Source organism: Pithys albifrons, chromosome 27 (genome assembly GCF_047495875.1).
Source record: "Pithys albifrons albifrons isolate INPA30051 chromosome 27, PitAlb_v1, whole genome shotgun sequence".
Classification (NCBI taxonomy): domain Eukaryota; kingdom Metazoa; phylum Chordata; class Aves; order Passeriformes; family Thamnophilidae; genus Pithys; species Pithys albifrons.
The window spans coordinates 1,177,062-1,185,266 of record NC_092484.1 but is presented as its reverse complement, the minus strand read 5'-3'; the positions used below and the strand labels follow the sequence as shown (position 1 = coordinate 1,185,266).

Sequence of the window (8,205 nt, the reverse complement as noted above, 5' to 3'; positions counted from 1 at the left end):
CTGGCCAGGCTGCATGGAGGACCCTGCGGAGGGGGACACAGACCAGGAGATCCTGGGAGGACCTGTGGAATCCTGATGGGATCCCAAGGTGGGGACACAGATGGGGGGACCCTAGAGGGGCCTGCAGGGACCCTGGCTGGAATGGGGGACCCAGGAGGGGAGACAGCCTGGGAGATCCTGGGGGGACCTGTGGAATCTTGGTGGGGTCTGGAGGCACATGAGGGACCCAGGAGGGGACACAGACCGGGGGATCCTGGTGTGGTCTGGGGGGGACAGGAGGGGACACAGACCGGGGGATCCTGGTGTGGTCTGGGGAGACAGGAGGGGACACAGACCGGGGGATCCTGGTGGGGTCTGGGGGCGACAGGAGGGGACACAGACGGGGGGATCCCGGTGGGGTCTGGGGAGACAGGAGGGGACACAGACCGGGGGATCCTGGGGGGTACAGGAGGGGACACAGACCGGGGGATCCTGGGGGGGACAGGAGGGGACACAGACCAGGGGATCCTGGTGGGGTCTGGGGGGACAGGAGGGGACACAAACGGGGGGATCCTGGTGGGGTCTGGGGGGGACAGGAGGGGACACAGACGGGGGGATCCTGGTGGGGTCTGGGGGGGACAGGAGGGGACACAGACCGGGGGATCCTGGTGGGGTCTGGGGGGACAGGAGGGGACACAGACGGGGGGATCCTGGTGGGGTCTGGGGGCGACAGGAGGGGACACAGCTGGGGGGATCCTGGTGGGGTCTGGGGGGGACAGGAGGGGACACAGACCGGGGGATCCTGGTGTGGTCTGGGGGGACAGGAGGGGACACAGACCGGGGGATCCTGGTGTGGTCTGGGGGGACAGAAGGGGACACAGACCGGGGGATCCCTCGCGCCGCGGCCACCACGTGCCGCCCCTCATTAATATTAATCAAAACATTTGCATATCAACGCCCCCTTTCCCGCCCCGCCCTCTGATTGGCCTCTCCCCCCGCCGCTCCCCGTTGGCCCCGCCCCCTCCCTCCGCGCCGCCGCCGCAACCGAACTTGGCGGCCGCTCCTGGCCCCGCCCTCCCGCTCCAGCCCGCCCCCCGCGCGCAGTGCAGAATGCGCTCCCATTGGCTGGCGGAGCTGTCCGTCAGGCCAAGGGGGCGGGGCCGGCGCCGCCCGGGCCAGCAGGGTGCGTTGCGCCGCGCGGTGTCTGAGGCGGCGGCTCCGCTGCGCGCCCGGTCTCGCCGGTACCGGTGAGGAGCGGCCGGAGACGGGGCGGGACGGCCGGGGAGGGCGCGGGGGACGCCCCGGGGGCTCAGGCCACGGCTTGGCGGGGCTCCCGGCATGGCGCGGCCCTGCCTGGGGCCCCCTCGGGGCCCGGCGTTGGGGGGGGGGGCGGCGGGGCTGGGCTGGGGGAGGTGAGGAGGTGAGAGGGTGTTTGGAGGGTGAGAGGGGGTTTGGGGGCTGTGAGAGAGTTTGGGGGGTGAGAGGGGGTTTGAGGGCTGTGAGGGGCCTTGGGGGGCTGTGCGGGGTCTTGGGAGGGTGTGAGGGGGCTCTGGGCGGGGTGAGAGGGGGTTTGGGGGGGTGAGAGGGGATCTGGGGGGCTATGAGGGGCCCTGGGGGGCTGTGAGGTGGTTTGGGGGGGTATGAGGGGGCTCTGGACGGGGTGAGAGGGGCGGGGAGCCCAGAGGGGCAGTGGGGATGGGGGTGAAGGGCTGGGAGGTGTCTGGGAAAGAGGTGGATTGTGAGGACCCTGGGCTAAAGGGGTCTGGGGTCGAAGGGGCCCTTGGGAGGGGGCGAGGGGGGCGTGGGGTGCGAGGGGGGAGCTCTGCTGGGTGAGTTTTGGGGGGCACAAGGGCTGGGGAAAGGGGAACCCCCGGGCAGAGCAGGGCAGGGGGTGGGCTGGGGGCAGCGGTTTGGGGGTCTGGGGTGGGCAGGGAGAGCCTGGGGGGGCTGGGGCCTGGTGGAGGGGGAGGTTTGGGGTGAGCAGCTGAGAGGGTCCCAGCGGGGGTCTCAGCACTGGGGGGTGTTTTCAGTGAGAGGGGGCGACATGGGGGGGGGTTGTGGGGTGGGGGGCACAAAGAGGGGTTGTGGTGGGGGTTCCCCAGGTTTTTGGGTGAGGGATTGGGGGGGATGGGGCTGGAGGTGGGTGGGGGGGCAGTAGGGGGGTGGCTGGAGCTGAGGGTGGGGTGGTGAGGGGCATCTTTGGGTGGATGAGATGAGAGGGGACAGTGGGAATCCATGAGGGAGAAGGTTCAGCTCCAGCTGCTTGGGGAGTTGGGCGACTTAATGGAGAAGGGTGTAGAAACTGTTTCGGGGTAAAAAAAAGAGGTTGGGGGCTCATCAGAAGGTCGAACATCACATAATTTACTTGTTTATTTTGTGTGTGTGAGTCGAGGGTGGGTTGGTGTGGGGAGGAGGGATAAGAGCTGGAGGAGCAAAGGACAGGGATGGTATCCCGCCCAATCCAGGCGGAATTCGGGAGGCACCGGGGAGTTGTGTGGGTTACATAAAGGAGGGGTGGCTGCAGCAGCTGGGTTTGTGTTACTGAGGTGTAGAGGAGGTGGGTGCTGCAGACAAAGAGAGAGAAACCTGCCTCCTTCTCCTCACTTCCAAAGAGAACTGTGGCATGGAAAGCTGGGTGTTCTTTAGGAGTTTGGAAGTGAAGGGAAGCAGGGACTGGAAGGTGTCCCAGTGCCTGGAGCAGGTGAATGGGATTCACTTCCATCCTGGGCTGTGGCCATCAGGTGTGACCTCAACTAAAAGCCCAACAAGCTGTGCTGGAGCTGGGTCTGCTCTGAGACAGTTCCTGCAGCTGCTTGGGAGAACTTACTGTAGCTTTTCAGGGGTTTTCTCTGGAAAATTGACCCCCTTCAGGTTGGTTTGTAGCTCCTTGTTTGGGCTTCTTGTAGCACCAACACAGAGACATCCAATGGTGGTGATTCCTGCCAGGAGAAGAGCTGGTGTGTGGTACAGCACAGGAGGCAGTAACTTCATATTTAGTCTAAGACTAGGTAAAATTGGGGCATTTTAGGTAATTTCTTGGTTTTCTTCAGACCAGTGGCTTCTGAAACTCAAAGCACTGAAGCCAGACCTTCATCCTTGGGAGGTTCCACAGGTTTTTGTCTCCCTGCCCTGTGGGACAATCCATTGGGAGCTGGCACATGAGCTGATCCCTGATGGTTTGGGATCCCATGGTTCCCTCCATGGCCACAAACCAAACCCCTGTGACTCCACAGCACCGTTTATCCTGTCCTGGTGCTGCCAGGGCTGGGGGAGACTCAGCCAAAAGGCTGGATCAATATTGCTGAGTGGGGTTTGTTGTCCCAGAGCTTTTCTCCTGCCATCTGTGGCTGTGACATGAATGGAAATGCCTCTTCTGTGTGGCTGGGGGTTGTAATGGTTTACACAGTTGTGGTGTCCATACCAGTTTTCCAGCTGTATCCATCTCATCCCTGGATATGGTGTTTAACTGGTGTTGCTTAATTAACGTGCCGAGTGTTGCCTTAGGGGAGGTTTATCCTGCTTTGAAGGAGTGGGAATGGCACCACACCAGCAGTCTGACTCCTCCTGGCTCAGACAGCCCAGAGGAGCCATTCCATGGCCAGCAGAGGATCCTGTGACTTTGGGGACACTGAGGTTTGTCCCCTGCTCATCTCACTTCCCCCTGGGCCGGGCCCAGGCTGTGCCTTCCTGCCCGGGGTTTCCTTATCTGCCAGGGGAGATAACGGGCTCTGCCTCGAGGTTGTCATGCCCTGGAGCTCGTTAGCCTAACGAGGGGAGTGCCTGGCTCCGGGACCTGCTGCTTATCCCTGGACTTGGCTCCAGAGGAACTAAACACTCCTGCCCTTTGGAAAACACTGATTTGATTGCTGGGAACTGCCGTTCTCGACTTCCTTGCGTGCAGTGAAGGTGTCGGGGGGTTGTGGTGAGATCCAGCCCCAGAATAACCACCCTGGGAACACTCTGGGTTGTGGAGGGGCTCCCAAACAGCCGCTTGTCCACAGGGAAGTTGTCTTGGATCCCACTGGGAGGTGGAAAGTGCTGAGCTCATGGTGGCACTTAAAAAAAATCACTTTCTAAAACAATCACTTTCTTTTCAACCTTAAGGATGAGCTCAGGGTGGAAAGATGGGCTTGTGTTGGTTGTCCTGGGCTTGTGTTGGTTGTCCCGGGATTGGTCCCCGGGGTTGGTTTGGTTGTCCCTGGGGTTGGTTTGGTTGTCCCTGGGGTTGGTTTGGTTGTCCCTGGGGTTGGTTTGGTTGTCCCTGGGGTTGGTTTGGTTGTCCCTGGCGTTGGTTTGGTTGTCCCTGGCGTTGGTTTGGTTGTCCCTGGCGTTGGTTTGGTTGTCCCGGAGTTTGTTGTCCCTGGGGTTGTGTTGGTTGTCCTGGGGTTGTGTTGGTTGTCCCGGGGTTGGTCCCTGGCGTTGGTTTGGTTGTCCCTGGCGTTGGTTTGGTTGTCCCTGGCGTTGGTTTGGTTGTCCTGGAGTTTGTTGTCCCGGGGTTGCGTTGGTTGTCCCGGGGTTGGTCCCTGGGGTTGGTTTGGTTGTCCTGGCGTTGGTTTGGTTGTCCTGGAGTTTGTTGTCCCTGGGGTTGTGTTGGTTGTCCCGGGGTTGGTCCCTGGCGTTGGTTTGGTGGTCCCTGGCGTTGGTTTGGTGGTCCCTGGCGTTGGTTTGGTGGTCCCTGGCGTTGGTTTGGTGGTCCCTGGCGTTGGTTTGGTGGTCCCTGGCGTTGGTTTGGTTGTCCCTGGCGTTGGTTTGGTTGTCCTGGAGTTTGTTGTCCCGGGGTTGCGTTGGTTGTCCCCGGGCTTGGTTTGGTTGTCCCCGGGCTTGGTTTGGTTGTCTCAGGGTTGTTTGTTGTCCTGGGTTTGTAGCTCCCAACAGGGCTCTGGAAGAGATTCCAAAGGTTGTGGGGAGCAGCAGAGCTGGTGGAAGGGCTGGAAATCCTGGGAAGTGGGGCTGGGTCACCCAAAAATCACAGAAAACAGGGTGGAAGTTTGGAATTGGAGATTCTTGTGCCAGGAAGGAAAGAAGGAGGAGAAAAGGGGTTTATAAAACACAGCACCTCTGCTGACATGAGAGGATGAAATGAGGCACCTGCTGTGGTAGATCCAGTTTGGTTTTCCCCATCTCTCTGAGGAATCAAAGGAATTGAGATCATCATGGAATGGTTTGGGTTGAAAGGGAACTTAAAACTCATCCAGTTCCACCCCCTGTGATGGGCAGGGAGACCCTCCTGGTTGCTCCAAACCCCATCTGACCTGGTGTAAAGATCTAACAGTTGAACTTTGAGGTGGAAACCTCTAATTGCTCAAATATCCCTGAAATTCTTGCAGCGGTTCAGCCACAGACCAGGAATCTTTCCGTGTGTGTTCCGAGCAAGATTCCCAGTTGGAGCATCCCTGGTGTCTGCTCAGTGCCTGCCAGTTCTTCTCACCTGCTGCCAGATAAGGTGTTGTTTTATCTTTCTCTCCTCTGGGTTTCCCAGCAGTGTCAGAAGGAAAGAAATTGGGAAGGGAACAGAAAATATAAATCCAATTCCCAGTGAGGAACTCACAGGGACAAACCCGGACAGAGCTTTGTCTTAAAAAAACCACTCTTAGATTTACCCGTTTATTTTGTATTTTAAAATAAATTCCTGGGATTTACACAACTGGAAGAGCCAGCCCTTGTTGTTGGTTCCCTCTTATCATCTGCTCTGGGTTCTGCCAAGAGGCCCTTGCTGAAAACCCCGGGACAAACAGCCCATTGTGCCACTCAACACGTTTGGCATTTGCAGTTTCCGAAAGTGAAACTTCTCTCTCGGCTCAGCTCGAGTTTCTCGCATGTAAATTTTTCCCCCCCTCGGCGAACCCAAAACAGTTTCAAAATGTCCTTGGCCTTGCGCAATCCCGCTGTTTTCCTCCTTCCTGCTGCTCCTCCGAAATACCTGAAAAGCCACGGATTAGTTAAAAAAAAACCCAACTAAAAGTGGTCAGGGGGACAAAGTTGTTTAATTCGATTAATTCCTGCTGGTGCTCTTGGGGCGGGTCTGCAGCCGAGGGGGGTTTAATCTTTGTTTCAAGGGGTAGAGGAGCTGGATTTTTCCTGGGAATGAGTTATGAATTCTGCTGATAGTTCCAGCTTGGAATCTCCAGTAGTTCTGGGCTCAGTTTGTGTGAAATGGGTGGGCAGGGATTGGCTGTGACGTTAAAAAGGAGGAAATTTGGGCACACTGTTAATGCCGAGACACAAAACAGGAAATTTAGTTAAGGATTGTACTTTTTCATAATTTATTGTGTGTTTTTTCCCCCTTCTGACAGACAAGGTGAAGTTTTAAAGTAGTTTTAAAGTACTTCAGCCTGGGTTGGGTCTGTGCAACTGAAAATATTTCCAAATTTGCACTTAAAGGGGGGGTTTTAATGGATTTCTACAAAAAGCTGACAAACCTCAGTAACTTCTTTGCCTTGTCTTCATTCTGCAGAAAGGAGGGAAAACTAGAAAACAACCACATAAAAGTGACTTTAAAAATATCCTGGGAATGTGGGAGCAGGAAAATGGGCCCTAATGGGAATGTGGGAGCAGGAAAAGGGGTGGGGGGTGGTGGGTCTGGGGGTGCTGAAGGACATTCCCCCCCTCTGACACCTCCCAGGCCCACTCAGGGAGCTGCCAGGGACTGACATTCCCCCAACGTTCTCCAAAAGCTTTTTGTTTTATTCCCAACTTATCCCCTATGAAACAAAACAGAACAAAAAAAGAGTTCTATTTTTAAATCTATAGAATAGTTTGGGTTGTTTGTTTTGGTTTTTTCTCTTTTTTTTTTTGAGCCCTGAAGGCATTTTGTCCATTTCTGCCTCATCTGCTGTCAGAAAAATGCACAAGATCTAAATGTTCCTGCTCGGGTGGTTTAACCCTTCCCAGCTCATCCCAAGCTGGGAATCTGCAACAGGATTTCTCTGGATGTGCTGCAGAAGCTGCTTTTGGGAGCTCATTGTGGGTATTTTCTGAGGGTCACTTCTCTTTTTTTTTTTGCTGGCAAGAGCTCAGTGTTGATGCTCAATAATTTGTGACAAATCCCACCTTCTCTTTCCAACCCTCGCTGGGAATTACCTGCAATTCCCAAACACAAACAAATTTAATGGGAATTTAATGTTCCTGGGGAGGAAAAAAAAGGCCTGAGAGGCTCTTTATTTCCTTTATTTTTTTTTTTAAAGCAAGACCCTTTGTTAAGGCTGAGAACTTTGTGCTTCCAGCTTTGGAATTGTGTCAATAAGTGGGATCTCAGCAGTTCTGGCTCTCGGGGTGTCTGAGCAGGAAGCTCCAGGTTCCCAGTGATCCACAGGATCTGGCAGCTCTTCCAGGGATCTTCATGTCCATTGTGTCTTTAGCAAAGTGTTGGGAGCCATTTTTCCATAACCCAGGAATGTTGGGAGCATATCCAGTAGATTTTTGCTGCTAATCCCAATTAAACATGGACATTCCCAGGGTGTGGGTTGTGCCATTGATCTCATTGCTTTGGGTTTCATCCTTGGAAAACATGGAATGCAAGTGGTGCTGATCCCCTGGCAGGATGGGAAGTGGGGGTTTGTGGGAAGCTGGGCAATGGAAAGGGAATTCTCTCCTGGTTCTGATTTGGTGTCAGAGCACTGAAATTGTTGCTCAGAAATGGGTAGTCAAATTCCTTATTGGGAACTGACCTCTCTCCGTGTCTTTCCTTCCCATTTAAATCCATGTCCTGCTTTCCCTGGAAGTGCCAGGTGTTCCCTGGAAGTGTCCAAGACCAGGCTGGATAAACTTGGAGCAACCTGGGATAGTGGGAGGTGTCCCTGCCCATCCAGGAGGTAGAACCAGATGAGCTTTAACGTCCTTCCAACCCAAACCATTCCATGTTTTCCCAGTGTGTCCATTGTCAGGAATGTCTGGACATGGCACTCGGTGCTCTGGTCTGGCTGGCAAGGTTGGACTCAGTCTGGGAGTCTTTTCCAACCTCAGCAATTCCATGAACTCCAGTGTGGTGAATCCACACACCTGTTCAAGTGCTCTGAAGGGGCTTCACTGCAAAAACCTCTCTTGGAAAGGCAACAAAATCCCATATTTTTTCCGGATTTCCACCACACAAGTGCAATGCCAAGTTCCTTTGTCAGCGCTCCCATATCCGGAGCTCCGGCCCCTCCTTGAGCTTTGGGATTGAGAAACAGCAGCCACACTTTGCAGGGACATGGACAGAATCCCCCACAGCGTTTCTAACACTCAGGA

At 55.5% G+C, this 8,205-nt stretch overlaps 1 protein-coding gene across 4 annotated transcripts in view; it reads left to right on the top strand.

The window, feature by feature from the left end:
• The first annotated feature begins 1,136 nt into the window (after nucleotides 1-1,136).
• The window catches only part of GNG7 (G protein subunit gamma 7), a 64,051-nt gene continuing 56,982 nt past the window's right edge, over nucleotides 1,137-8,205 (top strand). For 2 of the 4 annotated variants that reach the window (XM_071578035.1, XM_071578034.1), the window contains exons 1-2: nucleotides 1,138-1,226; nucleotides 5,307-5,422. The gene's annotated coding sequence lies outside the window, so the exon portion shown is untranslated. Of the gene's footprint in view, nucleotides 1,227-5,306; nucleotides 5,423-8,205 lie in introns of all 4 variants that reach the window. The other 2 variants (XM_071578032.1, XM_071578036.1) reach the window with 2 other exon arrangements.